The sequence below is a fragment of the Belonocnema kinseyi genome, chromosome 5 (genome assembly GCF_010883055.1).
Source record: "Belonocnema kinseyi isolate 2016_QV_RU_SX_M_011 chromosome 5, B_treatae_v1, whole genome shotgun sequence".
Lineage (NCBI taxonomy): Eukaryota > Metazoa > Arthropoda > Insecta > Hymenoptera > Cynipidae > Belonocnema > Belonocnema kinseyi.
This window is the reverse complement of record NC_046661.1, coordinates 114,394,780-114,413,257: the sequence shown is the minus strand read 5'-3', so window position 1 is coordinate 114,413,257 and position 18,478 is coordinate 114,394,780. Positions and strand designations below refer to the sequence as shown.

Sequence of the window (18,478 nt, the reverse complement as noted above, 5' to 3'; positions counted from 1 at the left end):
ATCGACCTAAAAGGAGAGTATGTTGAAAAATAAAACCGACTTTGGCCAAAAAAACGTCTCCGTGTTTCATTTTTCAGGGACTTATCAGACTGCCTAGTAACAAATTTCCGTCAATACACGGTAAAATAACGTTAAAGTGTTTCAAAATTCGATTTTTTTCAAATCTCCATAGATAATTACAGTGATAACGGATAGCTTAACTTTCATTTATATAAATAAAATTTATTTTCTTTCAAATATAATGATTTTTTACTTACAATATCGATTTCTGGTATAAAACGCCGACATAACCTAAAATTGTGAAAAAAGTTGTGAACTTCGTTTGAAATATAATTTTTTATTAAAAATACCATTTTGCTATGAAAAACACTAACATAGTCAGAAACTGTTAAAAGATTTTGAATCTAGTTTAAATTATAAGGATTTTTTCAAATACCAATTTTCGTTGTAAACCCGGAAATAACCTAAAATTCTTAAAAAATGATAAATCTGCTTTAAAATCTAATAGTTTTTGAATCAAAATTACAATTTCCAACCAAAGAATTTAACGCGATCTGAAATTGTTAAAGCTTGTACATTTTATTATTTTAAACCTATTTTAGTTTCTATTTTATTTGAATGTGAAACTTTATTAATTTTAATTTGAAATGTAACTAAGAACACGACTTTAGAGTCCTAGCTAAAATATGGAATAGAATACTAGCATGAACTAAATTTGTTGAACAATTCTAAATCTTTTTCGAGATCCAATGATTTTTTTAATAACCGAATTTTCGTTCAAAAATGAAAAATCTTGTTGGAACTATAATGACTTTGATTTTAAAAGAATACTTTTCTATGTTAAACCTTAAAGTAACCTTCAACTGTTAAAAAGTTCTGAATCTTCTTTAAAATGTAATAGTTTTTAATCAAACTTTTGGTTTTCGACAAAAAGCTCAATCCGAAATTGTCAAAGTTTTTTAATTGTATTATTTTTAATTAAAACTATTCAATATAAGGTCATTTACCAGTGCCATGTGACATGACAGTGCCATGGTTTACATTCGGCGAAGTTATAATTTGAAGAATCTAAATATTGTTTTGAAATTTTGAGAAATGGTTAAAAATATATACGAGGACGTCTTTCTCGCCAATTTTATTTTTTATTTTCTTTCAATAATAATAAAATTTTTTATTACGTTCTTCCTTTTCAGAAATAAAATCACCGAAGGCATAGATATTACAACGTAGTAGCACATATTATTATGAATGAGAAATTAAAAAAAAAGCATAATGTATTGTTAATAAAAGTCACTAAAGTCCACTTGAGTTCAGAGAAAAAGAAGTAATTAGAGTTTCTTAAGGATGTTCACTACGTATAATCAATCTTAAAAGTCGCCTATGTTTAACATGATTGATAAAATCGAGAAAAATAGATGTATTAGTAATTTTTGCAAATTTCGACGGAGGCTTCTTAGTATACAAGAAAACTCAGCTTAATATTGTTTATTTAACAGTAGTTATTCAGAGCTTCAGTTTTCGCCTTCTTATCAGAAAGAAATTTATTCTTATTTAATCCTAATAATGAAGGCCTGATTTTACTCTTTGTTGGATTTTGTACAATTCGCTTTGGGTGGGTTTTATTTAAAAAATAATAATTTAGAAATCATATGCTTATTATTATTCTTAAATATTGATAGTTAAACATTTTTTGAACACTACTTAAATACAATTGCAGAGAATCCTTTAAAGAATAAAATTAGGCCTTGATAATTATGATTGAATAAGAATTGTATATTTTCCCTGTAGAAAAAGCAGAAACTAAAACACTGAATAACTGTTGTTAAATAAACAAATGAAACCGGATTTTTTTCTGAAGTACGCTTAAAAGCCTACAAGTCTACCTACATGAAAGAATATGTTTTCTCGGATTCCTTGTAGATTTCCTACAACGAACTTATCGCTCAAGTAAATGCCCATTTCGTCTAGGAAAAAAAATTTGTTTTTTTTTAGGATTTAAGTTAATAGGAGGGTCGATATTATTGAATAGTACTACATATTATTGTGGATGAAAAATAAAAAAGTAAAATTACGTATATTCACGTATTATTACCACACATTACTACATTTCCCAAGTTCAGAAAAAATAAGCCATTAGTTTTGCCTAAAAATAACACTTTCTCTTTATAAGACAGAATCTTTTTCTTCGGTTTCTTACCACAAACGTAGCCTTCAAGTAAATATTCTTTCATAAGGAAGGGAAAAAATAGTAAGTAATTTTGCTTTGAAACTAATTCTACCCAATAATATTACTACATATTATTATGAATTAAAAACAAATAAAGGTAGATATTACGTTTTATTTCAACATATTACATATCATCTTAGTCAGAAAATTTAAATTTAATTCCCATTTTTTCATTTTTTCTGTTGAGAATAATGAACACGTTTTCTTCGATTTCTTATAGATTTCTAACCACAATCTTATCCTTCAAATAAATATCTACTTCGCTAAGAGAAAAAGAAGCAATTTGAATTTTTTCTTTGATTTCGTGTAGATTTCTTACAAGAAACTTATCCTGAAAGTAAATTTCCTTTTAGTTGAAGGTAAACAAAGCGAATTTTGTTTAAGAATTTAAATAAATGAAGAGACAGATATTACTACATGGTACATTATTATGGATGAAAAATAAGAAAAAAATATTACTTATTGTTACTCTACATCAGTACATTCCCTCATATTTACGGAAAAAAAGAAGTTAGTTTTTCCTAAAAATATTATTTAACATATTAAATTATTTAATTTAAAGAACTTTTCCAGCAAAGTTAAATTGAGTTCCTTTCTTTTATTTTTAGTTTCCTTCTTCTGAAGATTTTTTTTTATTTCTTGTAGATTTCTTACCACAAACTTGTCCTTTGTGTGAATACTCTTTATTTAAGGGAAATCGAAGTAGTTTATTATTTTTTTATTTCTATTTAACTTTAGTATTGAATTATTCATAAATAAATTAAACAAATTTTAACGCTATTTAAGATTATAATTCAATTTATACGGATTTAAAATGAAGTTTTAACAAGAAGCTTGATGAATCTTACGTTTCTATTATACTTTTTATTAAAATTGCATAATTCAAAAACTAAAAAAATCATCTTTGTGAACTTCAAGTTTTAATTATTTCACAGCTTCAGGAGCTTAAATTTAGAAAATTTTTGATCAAAGCACTTCCAAATACAAATGATTATTAATGCTTAGCCTTAGAAGCTTGATTTTCTAATTTTCCCAATTTTTTACCATTTAATTTTTAACGTATGTATGTATGCATGTATGTATGTGTGTATGCGTGTATGCATGTATTTATGCATGTATGTATGTATGTTTGTATGTATGCATGTGTGTATGTATGTATGTATGTATGTATGTATGGATGCATGCATGTATGTATGTATGTATGTACGTATGTATGTATGTATGGATATGTATTTAAGCTCTCCCTTTTACGGGTTTGAAGACCTCCGCTCTCTGTGCACATATTTACAAGTTCATCCTTAGCCAAACTTAACTAATACTTATATTCTACTCTTTCGCATTGAGTAGTATAAACAATAGTAACATTAATTCTAAAAATAAGCAATCTTCCAGGGCTTCCGTTTCCTCGGACCATAAAAATGCATTTTCCACGATATTGAAAACAATTTTTGCTTTATACTGTCCTTGTTCAGGATTACCCGTTTGGCTCTGCCCTACTCCCTTGCTTTCCCTTACTTCTTTCAATTTATTCATTCACATCACTCCCTGTCCATTACCATCTAAAATCCATCTTACACACTCATACACACTCAACTGTCCCTCTTCCTCTCTTGTACATGTCTCTAATACATGTGCTCATTATTGCATTTCGTATCCACATACTCTACATAAATTCTTCTCTTCACCAATCCAATATCTGCATACTCTCACTCCTTCTTCCATTCTTAACCGTACAACCCTACTCTATTTTTCTTTATTTTTTATTTTTTGTAGATATTCTGGTTCCTTCAACCCTTTGACCATCATACGTATACCATCGATAATCTTTGTCCACCTCTCTTCTCATTGTTTTACTGATAGCTCTATCTTTATGTCCTGCCACTCCATAACGCCTTCTCGTAGATTACAAACCCTTCTCATTTTTTTCCTTTCTTCCTCACATTTTGAATTTCCCAAATTGCCTCTCGCCTCATTGCTCCGAATTTCCCCCAAACATGCTTGTGTCATTCTGCTTCCATCTCCCCTTTTTAGCTTCTCTTCGTCCGCCAGGCTCTCTTAATTTGTCTTGTTACCACTTTTTCCCTCCCAAATGCTTCCCTTAACATGTATCATGGGCAGCTCCAGCTAACCCCCATTACGCACCTCAGAAATCGCTTACGCATGCTCTCTACTTTTTTATGCTCCTTCCAACCCCAGATCTCCAATCCATAACACAACAGTGCCCAAGCCAACGCATCAAACAACCAGACCATCATTCTGCAATCATCATTAAACCTTCTCTTTCCTATAACCCATACTTGGCCCACCACTTTACTTGCGTATTCAATTCTTTTCCTCACCTGTAGCTCGTTTCCTCCTTCTGCCTCAAACCAAAAATCTAGGTAACACAACTTCTTCACAACTTCCATTTTTTGTCCGTTTATCTTTCAAATGTAATTTATTTTGCTTTTTCTATTTCTGAAGCACATAACCTTTATCTTATCTACGTTCACCGTCAAATCTTTTGCTCCCACATACTCTTCGAAGATTCTCATCATTAGGTTCATCCTCTTCTCATCATCTGCTAACAGAACTACATTATCCACATATGCTAGAGATTATAGTTTGCTATTATCCAAAATCATTCATCCTCTCATTTTATCCTTGAGCTTATCCTCTAAATTTGCCAGAAGCATATTAAATACTAACGGACTCAACGGGCACCCTTTCCTTAGATCTCTTCCTATCCAGAAAAAATGCCCTTTTTTCTTTCCTATTTTCACCCTAATCCTGGTTTCAGTAAAAATTTCTTGTATCCTCTCCGTTCATTGTTCCATTTCTATTTCTTCATTAACGCCCTTCCTTTTCCCTCTATCCTTGTTTATCACATTCCACACCCTACCTTGTTTGATCGCTTTTTCTACGTCTGCTTTATATTCCTCCTTTCCCCTTTGTCTTTTTCTTTCCAACATCTTCTCGTGTTCTTTTTTCCTTCTGTTATACTCCTACTTCTCCACTTCCCCTTGTCACCATTTTCTTACACACTCATTCATTCTGTCTTTACTCTCCCAACATTCCTCGTCCCACCAGCCTCTCTTTCCTCCTGCTCTTTCTTCTTTACTACCGAGCCCATTCCTTACCTTCTCAATCAACCCCTTCAACCCTTCAATTACCGAGTTTACTATATCCTCTTTTTCATACCTAACCTTCTCCTTTTCCATCTTTTGTTTAAACTCTTGTAATTTGTCTACACCCCAGACGCACATTTTGGTGTTGCTTTCACCCCCTTTTTCCTCTTTTCTTCTGCCACGCTTACTGACGCTTCTTTTTAGTGTAGCTATGACCGGCAAGTGCTCGCACCTTATCTCATTCCCCTTTCTCATCCAATTTTATATTGCCAGTACATATAAATCATCCTGCTTCTCCTATCATGTCCAGTGACTTCTTTCTCTCCCTGTCCGTCTCTCTATGTTTGGAGTTCCTTATATATGCCTTCTTTTCTTTATTCCATATCTCTCTCCCTTTTTCTGCAGTCCATACATTTAAATCCCTTCCTATTAAAACCAATTCTTTCTTCTTTTCCTCCATTTACCTCCTTATTACTCTCCAGCCTTCCTCTTGTCCTCTTTTTATGTATACACAAACCACCGCTATTTCAACTTTGCCAATTATAATTTTTCTTACCATTACTTCATCCTTTTCCTCCATGCCTTCATCTTTTCTCCTTTTCACTGCTGATTATTTTTTCACCCCTGAACCCATACTGCCCATCCCTTTCCCTTTAACGTGTTCTTTTCTTGCTTCTTGCATTGTCCATGCATAACCTTTCGATAACAGTTTTTTTATCCCCTTTAGTCCTCCTCACCTGCTGAGGTTTTACTCGTCATAATCTTCCAACTTTTCTATCTCCCCCCCCCCCCAATATCCTTTATTCTTTTTCTTCAAACCTGACACATTCCAGAAAACTATTTACACGTTTCTCTCTTCCCTTCCAGCTTCTTTCCTCTTCATTTTGTTCCCCATTTGCCGGTTGGAAACCCCTCTGATTTGTGTCTAGTAACTTTTTCGTCTCCATTCTCCCCACCTTAATCAACACTTTTTTTGTCTTAATTTTTCTAATTGTTCGTCTCAGCATAATTCCGCCCCGTTTAGCCATAACATATCTCTCCCCATCCACACCATATAGCCCTTTTGTCCTCACTACTATTTCGATTGGAATACTTGCAGATACAGATGGATCGCATCTAAATTGCATTTTTTCAATTTTGCAGGTACCCAAATAAAAAATGGTTATTTCATAATTCTTAAGCGTTTCGAACGCTAAATAAATAGCCTCATATTTTATAATTGTTAGACTATAAATCCCAATACAATACTCATAATCAAATTAGAACAGACCAGCAACTGTGTATTTGTATCTGAATGTTTTTAAATTGGATATTTTTTTATTGACTCGTGAAATCTCATAATGAGTTCGCAAAATTCAGCCTCGAATTTCGAATTAAACAATGTCGATCACGAGAGCTCGTGCGACGCAATCAATTGGAATGTATGGATTCCCAAGTTAGCAATGCAAAGTTATTTAAAAAATTCAGAAATGAATTCATAAATGACGACATTTTGATGGAACCTTGGCTAGCCAAGAAGGACAGGTTTTACTGTATATAGATACCTCTGTGTGTGTGTGGGTGTGTGTGTGTGTGTGAATTAATATTCTCGACAATTGTTTCCGTTACACGCTCGAGGCCTGACATAGTTCAGCTTGCCTCCGAGAAGCGAACCATGTTCGTTTTCAAATTTTCGACACCAGCTGACAAAAACATCATAGCCAAGTAGAATGAAAAGAAAGAGACGATTGTACCCGGAATATTCTGTTAAACTTATCGTCCTTATCATCGGAAATTTACCATCTCAATGTGACAAGAACCTGAAATTGGATCAGGCTTGGTTGCGAATCACGTTAAAAAGTTGAATTATCAGTTGACAACAAAATAAAATCCTGCTCCTGAGATATTGATTTCCTAATAAGGTAAAAAATGAGGAGGATTATAAAATGTTAACTAATTCCAAGTGAATCATTCAAAAACTTGTAGGTTCACATTGGGTGGCTGAATAAGAATAATTAACTTTTCATCTGAACAAATTATTCTCTTCCGGGAAAATAAAGATTTAATGTGATGGTATTGCACTCCGGCAGACAATTTTCCGTTGAAGGTTCTATAAAAGTGAAAAGAAATCTTATAAAAGTGCCTTTTTGTCGAAAATTAAGATTTAAAAATTTAGGTTGGAATTTGATTGGTACTTTGGTGCTGAATAAAGTTGAAAATAGTTTTACTCAGGTACATTTTCTTATAAAAAAGAAGGTTTTAAAAAAAGATTAGGGGTTAGACATTTAAAAAAAAGGAAGATGGGAGACAACTACAGAGACTCAGGTATCTAATTTTAAATTTCCAATGTTTTCATTACTGTGTTAGTAATGAGCTTTTCAAAAAATGCTTTTGACACAATATGTATTTGTTTTTGCAAGAATTTTTTATGCAAAAAGCCCATTTCCGAAAAAATTAGTTATCTAGTTCTTTACTGCTACCCTTCAAATATTAATGCACGAAAAATGAGTTATGGATTTCAAATTGAAAACTGCTAACCTACGAGGATTTCCAAACACAAAAAGAAATCAATCACAAAATTTCTTTACCTTTTAAATTTATACATTTTTATATTTTACTTTTGCATTAATTTTCTCCGAACATATATCTTTCACAAAAATCCTAAATTCAGTCTATGAATTTTCACATTCTCATTTGTGAGAGTGTAATGTAATCGTCCAAATTTTTGATCCGAGGTTGTTAACGGATCTTTACGTTTTGGCACGCACAGAATGCGACAATCATAACATTTTATCGGTATCTGTCTGCTTGTATGTCTGCTGTATGTCTGTATATATGTCTGTCTGTATGACTGCATGTATGTCTGTATGCATGGCTGTCTGTATGTCTATCTGCATGTATCTCTGTACGTATGCCTGTATGCCTGTTTTTAGGATGTATGTATGTATGTCTGTATGTCTGTCTGTATCTCTGCGTGTATGTCTGTCTGTATATCTGTCTGTATGTCCAATCGAGTCAGTCTTTGATCCACTTCGTCAGGTTCCTAAAATAAAGGTTGAATTTGTTAAGCAGATATTTCCAATCAAAATTTAAAAAATTAGAGCATTTTCAAAATTTGAAAATTTACTTTTACAAATTTTGGAAATTCTTGTCAAAGTTTCATATAGATGGATAGAGGAGTTGCAAATTATCCTTATAAAATTTTCAATTTCTATAAAAATTAGAAAAGTTTTATACTTTTGAAATTTTTGAAAATGTTCAGAAAAATAGAAAAATTAAAATTTTCTGATAGATTAGGAAATTTCATTAAATTTTTTCACTAGATATCAAATATATTTATAAACTATCTCATTCAAGATTTTCGATTCGACAAAAATTCAAAAAGTTAAATCTTTGCCAAAATTAAAAAGAATTGTATGAGTTTTAGAAATGTTTGCCAAATTTTCTGGTGTATGGCAAAAAAGCTTGCAAATTATCCTAAGGCAGTTTTTAAATTCGATAAATATTAAAAATTATTTGCTATTCTCACGAAGTTTCTTAATTAGACAAAAGTTCACAAAGTTGGATCATTTTCAAAAATATGAAATTTTGGTTTGTGAGAGATCCATAGGTTTAAATCGTTGTTTTAATAGATTTGCACAATTGATTTACAAATTATCTTGATGAAGTTTTTCAAATGGACACAAAGTATCGAGCACAAAGCGCGAGTTTCGTATTGAGAATGTAATCGTCAAGGCCGTAAGTGCTTTGAGAACCTACTTTCAAAACAATGCATAAAAAAATTTCAGTTGCGATTTATGGCTCAAATTCCTCAGAACTTTAAATCACAGTTTTCCATTTAAAGAATGTTTTTGATATTTGAAAACACGTAGTTAAAGTGTATGCATTAAACGCACGAAAACGAGCGCGAAGCGCGAGGGCGTACCCGCGCGCCCTAAGCCTTCAGAAAGTGAAAAAATCCTTTTAAGTAAAAACTAAAAACCTGTCCTGATTTTTCCATTCAGAAATGTTTATATTCATTTTTGTTTGTTCTTTTCTTCAGTTCGATCATCCAATAACAAAGTTAATGAATTTTGTGTACCATCAATTTTGGAAATAAAAATTTCTGAATAAGTAATTTGATATCAGGATAATATAAGAATAATATAAAAGATTTTAAACAAAATTTTGCAACATTGCTGGATCGCAAAATTATCGTTATATTTTAATGATTTTGAAAGCTTTTGAAAGCAATTTTTCAATTTTTTAGAATGAAAAAAAATAATAATTTAAAATTTGAAAAAATATTTAAAAAGTCCAAAAGAAAATCTTAATTGCTGGAGATTTCGAAAAGAAATTCGAAGTTTTCTAAAAATTTGGAAAGGCTTCAAAATAATAATCAAACTGTTTTAAGATCCCTGGGAACATTTTTGATTACTTCTCATTTTTTAAATTCATTTTGGAAGATGAAATGAAAAACTATCAAAAAATTTAAAAATTTTTCGAAAATGGCAAATAAGATCTGAAAGATTTGAACAAAATTTTTTTAATTTTAAATGATTTTTAAAAGTTAAACAAATTATAAATAATAAGAAAAATTTTAAAATCTAGTAAAATAAACATTTGTTTTCAATCGCTCACTGTAAAAGAAGTTTTGAAAATAAAAATTATTCTTGTACTGAAAATACGCATTCATCCACAAGCTTTGCAAAATAGTATAATATACCTCCTGCTGTTTTTTTCATAATAATATAGTTTATTTTTATAAGCAATTTTATTTATTTTGAACTAAGAACATTTTTTCCGATTTTTTACCTTTAAATTTTTTTTCAAGATTCTTGAATATGTAGGTAAAATTTGAGAATGAACAAATGAAAAGTCCAAGTGTTACGAATTTTTATAATCCGTTGCGCACGTCGGATCGAGCGAGCTAGAGAGCACACTCAGACGTCACGTGCTACATTCGTAGCACTTGGAGTTTTCATTTCTCTGTTCTCAAATTGTTCCTGCATATTTGAGAATCTTGAACAAAAATTTGAAGAAAAAAAACAGATAAACATGTTCCAAGTTCAAAATAATGTCAATGAGTATTATCAGCACAAGAATAATTTTTTCTATTCAAAACTTCTTTTACAGTGAGCGATTTGAAACAAATGATTTTTCCCGACTACCACATTTGGAAAACTCATATCTCGAGAATCCTATAAAATCTCTATAAAATTCAACAACTATGTTCCATCATAAAAAGAGTATGTTTTTATAAATTTGATTGAGCAACTTCAATTTTGTGTTACGGATTTTCCCGAAATTTTCCATGTTTTGTACACTTTTCAATTAGAGTGAGGCAATAATAAATTAAAATTAACAATAATAATTCTTCAAATAATTTATTATAATTTTTTAAGTATCGTCCTTAAATTATGCTAGAAAGTGGCAGTTGGTTGTTCAATTTGCAATTTGTTTTATACCTATCTTTCAACTGCAGAAATGCTGGACAATTTATCATTTTTTATGACTGTTTTCTCTCATATTTATGCTAGGAAGTTGCAGTTTTTTTCTTGTTCTTTCAAGTTTGATTTGGATTTTTAGTTGCAATCAAATATTAAATAAAAATCACAAAGAATAATTTTTTGAACAATCTTTTTCTTTTTTTATATGTGATTTTCTCAAGTAGAACAAAATGTTTGAAATATTCTAAAAATTTTCTATGTGGATCATATTAAATTTAACGTTTCCTTGAAGAAGTTACTGAGAGCCAATTTGTTCACATAAATATTCTTAAAACAATAATAAATGATTGAGACAATTTTCTTTTGTTAATTTACATTAATTAATTAATTAACTGGTTTACTGTGCATTGATTCGAAAATGGACAAAAAGTTTAAAATTTCAGAAAATCCGCACAATTTTGTATCAATATTCAAAAAAAGTATTATTTAAAATTAAAATAAATTGTTTAAACAATTATTTTTTTGACGTAAATTAATTATTACCTCACTATAATTGAACATGCAGAAAAAGTGAGAAATTTAGGGAAAAAAACTGCCTCATTCTAACTCTACTCTAAGAGAAATTTGCTATAAACAAGCATAAATTGTTTGAACAATGGATTTAATCGTCTAATTATTAGTAGAAATTAATATTGCACATATTAAAAACAACTTTCATTAAAAGACTAAAAAAATGATATATAATTACCCCCAAAAACTCGCAGAACCCAATTTTTCACTTTTTTTGGGACCCCATAAAACAGACTTATGAAGCTGAAATTGAAAACGTAATTTTCTGTTTGTATTCTACTAGATAATTGTAAAGAGAAATGTTGAGGTTTAAGTCGATACACCTAATGTTGACAATTCTGAATAAAATATAAAAAGAAATATCTTTTTCTTATAGGAAATACGTGTAAATAATAAATAAATCAAATGATTAAAATTTCTTTTCAACAAACAGAAAACTTATTTTTAGATTACCTTATTGATGACACTAGTATAATTAAATAAATTCCTAAATTGTTTTAAGTAATTTATTCGCGATTTGATGATCACTCTTAATTTTTAATTCCCCAGGTATTATTATTTTAATTCGGTCGCAGAGAGGATCGGTGCAAAATGATCGATTATAAATTCCTCTCTGAAAATACGAATTTTGTTGTGCAAGTCCCTTGTGTAAAGTATGCTGCCCGAATCGCGTGAAAGTAAATAAAGCTGTAGAACACGCTTATAAACATTGATTTGTTGAACAGAGTCTGTCGTAAATTGAAGTAAAATTGAAACAAAACTACATGTCACTATGAAATACAACTCTTTAGAAGCAGCGAATCACCTACTTTCACTCCTACTTGACATTTTCCAATTTTCATGGAAATATCAATCTCCCCTTACTGTATCATACATGATGCCATCTATCGATTTAATGACAAGCCCAAAGCACTTCAATTATCGCTAATGAAATTACATTTACCATATAATTTAATTTTAGGAGAAACCACCCTAAAGTGGATAATGATTTACAGTAGATAACCTTAATTAAATGTAAAACTGTAAAAATTGTTGTCCTTTTTAAATAACATATCAACAAGGTTACTATATCATTTGTTCTTGATGATTTTTAATTTAAAGTATTTAAAAATTTAAACAAAAATGTATGAAATGATTTCGAATGAAAAAGGTTCCAATTCATATTATTTTAGATTATGTAAAATTCTGGAAGAGGAAAATATTTGGAATGAAATGAAAAAGAATTGAACGTTTGAAATTGAATAATTTTGAATTGAAAAATTTCTGAAAAATATCTTTTAAAAATTAAAAACTTTCAAACTAAAATTTTAATGTTTAGACAATATGTTTAGACAATATTGATATTGTATGACTTCTAATTTTAATTTTTTTAAATTGAAGAATCTTACTTTCAATTCGATAATTTTAAAAGCGTATAATTTGAGATTAAAATTTCGAAAATAGGACAATTTCCAAATGTTAAAAATGGAATATTTTTCGATTAGAGTTTTAGAAAATGGATAACTTTAAATACAAAGGATTGAAAATTGTATTATTTCTAATTAAAAGCATTCAAAACTGAATCTTTTTAAATTAAAAACTTTTGAATTTAAATTCGAAGAGATTAAAATTTGACCATTTGAAATTAAAAACTACAATAAATGTATAAAAGTTTCTGAAATTCTAGAAACCTAAGTTTTTATCCAATTTCAAAATTATGATCTAATATGAAAATTTATGAGAAAAATTTGTCTAAAATCAAAAAAATAAATTCAAAGTTTGAAATAAAAAGTTATTTTTAATTCGAAATATCGAAAATAAAAAATTTAATATAAAAATTACATTATGCATGAAATCTTAAAAATTTGTATTACTACAGGCGAATTTAAATCCTTTAGAAATCAACCATTGTTTACGGATATTTTCTGTAACATTAACAGAATTTTTTATAAGATTTTACAATTCAAAGATTTTAATTTTATAGAAAAGTTCAGTACATGTTACAGAAAATATGCGTAAATTGATCAAATAACTGAAAATTTGATAAACTCTGCAGAATATTCGTTAATCTTTACAGAAAATCTATGCTCTCCCTATTTTAACTGAAATTCTTGTAACCTTAGTCGAATTGTTTTCTGCGTGCATGAAAATTCAATTCTTCAATAAAAATTTGTTCTTTTTAAAGCTCAGTTTGAAATTTTTAACATTTTGGAATCTTTTTAAAATTTTTTTAAATTCAGTACTCAATGACTGGTTCTAGAATATGCTAATTTTTAAGGCTTGAATTTGAGAAATTATTGTTTTAATTTTCTATTGCTTTTAATTTGTTCCGTATGAATTTAATTGAAAAATGTTCAATTACGTACATTTTGTAAATTTTAAATTAAAACCAAACAAATTAGAATAGTTAAATGAAAATTATTTAAATTTGAAACTGAATAATTTATAATATTTAAATTTTAAACTGATTATCCAGGCTCTCAATATATGATTTTGAAATATTTAAAAATAAAATTGTCCTGACATGTTTAATAGTTGTATTCGAAACTAGAAAGTTGTGAGATTCGGTACCTCCAAAAATTAAGACATTTTTAACAAAATATTTTCGAATTTAAGCACTTGAAACAACCATATAAGTTAGTTTATGAGACTTCATAGACTAAACTGTTTAAGAAATGCGCATTAAAAACTATAATTTCAAATTTGCATTACAGATATTCAACAGACGATAAATATATTACTAATAGTTTCATATCATGTAGTATCTTGTGATTTTGAAAATACATGCAAACCTAGCTTTAATGTCAATTTTGGGACTGACTGTGACATTAATTCCCGAGCCACGGAACTACCCCCCCCCCCTCTCTAAGTCGTTTCTTGAAAACACTAAATCCCGGTTCGACTTTAAATGGATAGATTTTTAAAAACTCGATTTCTGTAAACAATCGTACAAAATCAAAGAATTTAAACATTTTTAACCTTTAAAGTTTAATTATAGTTATGCGACCTTCTCGCAGTTGTTTTAAGGCAAACGTTATATTTGTTGATTTCGATTCCTAAAGTTTTTGAATAAAAATTTTTGTAAATAATAAACTAATAAATACTAATAAGTCACCCGGAAAAGATATTATGTCAAAAATTTAAGACTTTATGATTTTTCATCAAATACCCACGGTTTGAGACCCCAAGAGTCAGAAAACATGATATTCGCCAAGTTATATGTAAATATGTATATGTGTATGGCTAAATGCATGTATTTTCCTATCATGTAAGCATGCTAGTTTTCTAACGACGAGCAAATTTTATTAAAACCATCTTTTAATAAGATGCATATTTTTTTGTCCTAATCGTGAAAAATGTTAATTAAAATAAATTCCATTTTGTGGTCCAAGAACTAAGTTAATGATAGAACTCCTGAAAACGAGAATAAGAATCTAAAGACAAAATTTCGACAATAATTACAAAATGTTTCTATTGTTATTTGAAAAAAGATCCTCTTTTGAAAAATAAGAATTCTCCTAAAAAGAAAAAAAATTGTGGAAAAAATGAAACAGAGGAAAGAAAAATGAGAAGCCAACCAACCAAATCCGCTTCCTTCTCTTTCTTATTCCTTTCGTCTTTATTATTTTTCTTATTATAAAATCACAATAAAAAACAATTGTTAATAATATTCACCAACGTTTCACTACTCATACAGCGCCCTTATCAAGATAAGAAAAAGTCGAGCATGAAGGAACAGCAACGAAAAAACGATGCTCTTCCTTTAATACCTGATAATCAATAAAAATCAAAAGAGAAGCAAGGGGATTTGGTTGTTTTCCTTCTCATTTTTATTCTTTTCCAATTTCTTTTTTTATTTTTCAGGAAAATTATTTATTAAGAGGTTTTTTTTTCAAATTAAAATAGGAATATTTTATGCTGGTTGTACAAATTTGGTCGCTAGATTAATGGTTTTTTTAAGGATTTCTGTACATTAACTTGGTTAGTGGACGTTAAATAGGATTAGAAAAAATGATTTTAATCTGCTTTGACAAAAGAGAATTCACAATCACAAAATTAATTTTGCCGATGGATTTACACAACAGTCCCGCTATAGAATGCGTTTTGAGGTTTCCGGTCATTTTCTTTTTTTCTCTCGGTTCACAAACATTTTTTTCGAATGCTCAATAGTTTACACGTATAAAATGGAAGATAATAACACTTTTGAATTAAACAAGATTAAAACAAATGCAAATAAACGGCAATTTTAGATTTTTTCTTTGATAAATTGTACAGTTCAAAGATTTAAATTAAGTTAAAAAAATAAAGGGTCCGTGGTCTAAACCTGTTCACAGAGTTCTTTTCAAAATAATTTTTTTTTTATTTTCTGAAACATTTTTCATATGCAGTTAATATTCCGCAAACGAAACAAAAAAATTCATTTTTGTTCTTTTTTAATGGATTTACTAAAATTGCGTTTTGGTATCTAAAGCATAGGTCCGCGAAACGATTTTCCTTAATCGAGTAAAATTTTTGAAATATCATTTAACAGGTTTAGGCCGCAGACCCTTTAAATATAAATCTACGTTATCATCATTATTATCATAATCGTTATTATCATTTTCAATGCTCTAAATTAAAGAATAAACCAATGAACTTATTTATTGTATTATTATGATTAGTTCCAATAGATTAAAATTAATCTTGAACAGGCTTTTCTTCTGAAGGGTTGTAAAATTCCCGATCGAAAAATAAATACTGTAAAATAGACTATATTTCTCTTCAAAAGATAAACGCTTCCTCAGGTTTTCCTTGGAAATTTTCATAACGCCTGCTTAAACCTGGTGACGCATCGCATAACCTAAACATTGAAAGCGAATCAAAGCAAATGTCCTTCAACATTTTTCCACTGACTAAAGCTGGTGACGGAATTTACGGCAGAGATCCTGCTTTTTGCATACACTCCTAAGTTCTTGTGAAGTTGATCCGCTGGCCGAGTAGCGCCACTCCCTTGCCCCCTTGAATCACTTTCTCCTTTTTAATGGGAACTTTTCTTGCGAGACTGCAGTGTACATTTAAATTGAAAAGGTCTATGCAGAAATTTAGGTGAAGTACAGAGACTGAGCGCGTAATTCAAGGTAAATACATTATCGAGCGCGAAGCGCGAGAACCAACACTTGCCCTCAGAGTTGTGAGCCACGCGCACAGTGCGCAATGAGACTGTTTCTACACGGTGAACAGATTTTTATATTAATAGATTTAATGCTTTCACGATAAATCATTATGATAACAAGAGATATTTCGGGTTTCACTCTTGTAAAAAAAGAAACGAAATTTTGCACTTCAGAGAAGGTATTATATTTGTGTAAAATCTGACCCCCCCCCCTTTACCCAGTGTTTGTCAAACGTCCACGTTTTGAGACCCGCTGAATACAAAAAATGGTTTTTTTAAAATATATTTGAAATATTTTTGAGACCACATTTTTCAAGATTTAAAATTTTTCGTTATGGATGTACATAGTATTTAAACAGACGAACAAACTCGAGTGCAAAGCACGAGAAACATCATCAGATTGTGTTCGTTAAAACTGAAGGAGCTTCAACAACAAATAATTCACAATCACCAAATTACTGTCCTCGATGATTTGACCTTTATTTTTGAAGAATTTGGGCACATGTGTGGGGAATATACAAGAACCGAGTTCGCAGGACGAGGTAAACGCATTATCGAGCGTGAAGCGCGAGAACCAACAACAGTCTTATTTACTTTTGGAAACTGATGCAAACAAATGCTGGGAAATTTTTTTCCTATTAATTTTAGGGTGGTTTCCTCTATATCTTTTCGCTTTTAACGGTATATGAATATTCCGAGTAATTATTACCATCTTTGACTCATTTCTTTTAATTAAATTATCATTTACTTTAGCTCCATGTCAACTATAATTATATCAACAAAATCTTCATGAATATTCCAGATAATTATTACTGTGCTTGACTCATTCATTATAATTAAATTATCATTTACGGTCCCTCCATTTTCGCCATAAATATAATAATACTAGAAAGAGAAACGAGCACAAACAGCAGAATTTTATTTTTTTCTTGCGCATTATTTAAATTTAAATATAAAATTAATGCTATTACAAAATTTTATATTCTATAGTATCGGTTAAGGTACGTAATTAAATTGCGTCGGGCGTTTTTCTTTTGCTTAAATAAAGACGATTGGCCTTGAAGCCAAGAACAGTCTATACCTAAAATAAAAAAAGCAAGGTCAATATTTTTAATAATTGATGAACATTGATATCTTTACTTTAGAATTGATATATAGAATTTTTTATAGCATGTGGATAATCAATTTGTCGCATTCTTGTTAAAAACACCAATTTTTGACAAGAAGCACTAACATACCTTGGATTTGTTCAAACTTGTAAGTTTCATTTTTGAAGGCGAGTGATCTTTTTTAATAAGCGATTTTCCTTTAAAAAACGTTATCATATCCTATTATTGATCAAATATCCTAAACATTTTTGGAAATATAATTTTCAATTGACAATAGCAATTTTTAACAATATAACTAACATAAAACAACAACAAAAAGTTCTTTAAGATTTCTGAATCATGTTTTAGACTTAGTTTTTATGTAATAAATAACCAATTTCAGGTCAAAAATATGAGCATAACCGAAAGTATTTTAAAAATTGTAAATGTCCTTAGAAATCTATACAAATTTCCAGTAATAAACGCGATAATCACTTAAAATTGTTCAATAATTTTTTATCTTCTTCAAAATCCAAGGATTATTGATCAAAAGTACTGATCTCCGGTATAAAACGTAAAAAAAGATGGAAAAATTATCAACTTAATGACTGAATGATGGTCTAAAAAATCGGATGATTTTTTTTACTCAAACTACGAGGGTAGTTCAATAAGTCCTTAGAATGACCAACAGATGGTGCGCTAATCGCTCCAAATCATCTGTTTTCAGTCAGCACCACTCCCGAATAGATATATGGTGCAGTCGCAGTCCACATCTCCTGAGTTTACGTGTTTTATAACCAATTGAAAAAAAAAATGTTTGTTAAGAAAAATGGAAGAAACGAGTACAGAGTGGTAATCAAACATTTTCATTTAAAGGGTTTAACTCCATATGAGATAAAAAATGAATTGGACTCAGTTCATGGCACATCTGCCCCTGCCTTAGCAAC

The 18,478-nt window shown here is 29.7% G+C and overlaps 1 protein-coding gene across 1 annotated transcript in view; it reads left to right on the top strand.

The window, feature by feature from the left end:
- LOC117172547 (acetylcholinesterase) overlaps nucleotides 1-18,478 on the top strand; it is a 477,961-nt gene that overhangs the window by 428,694 nt on the left and 30,789 nt on the right. The window lies entirely within an intron of this gene.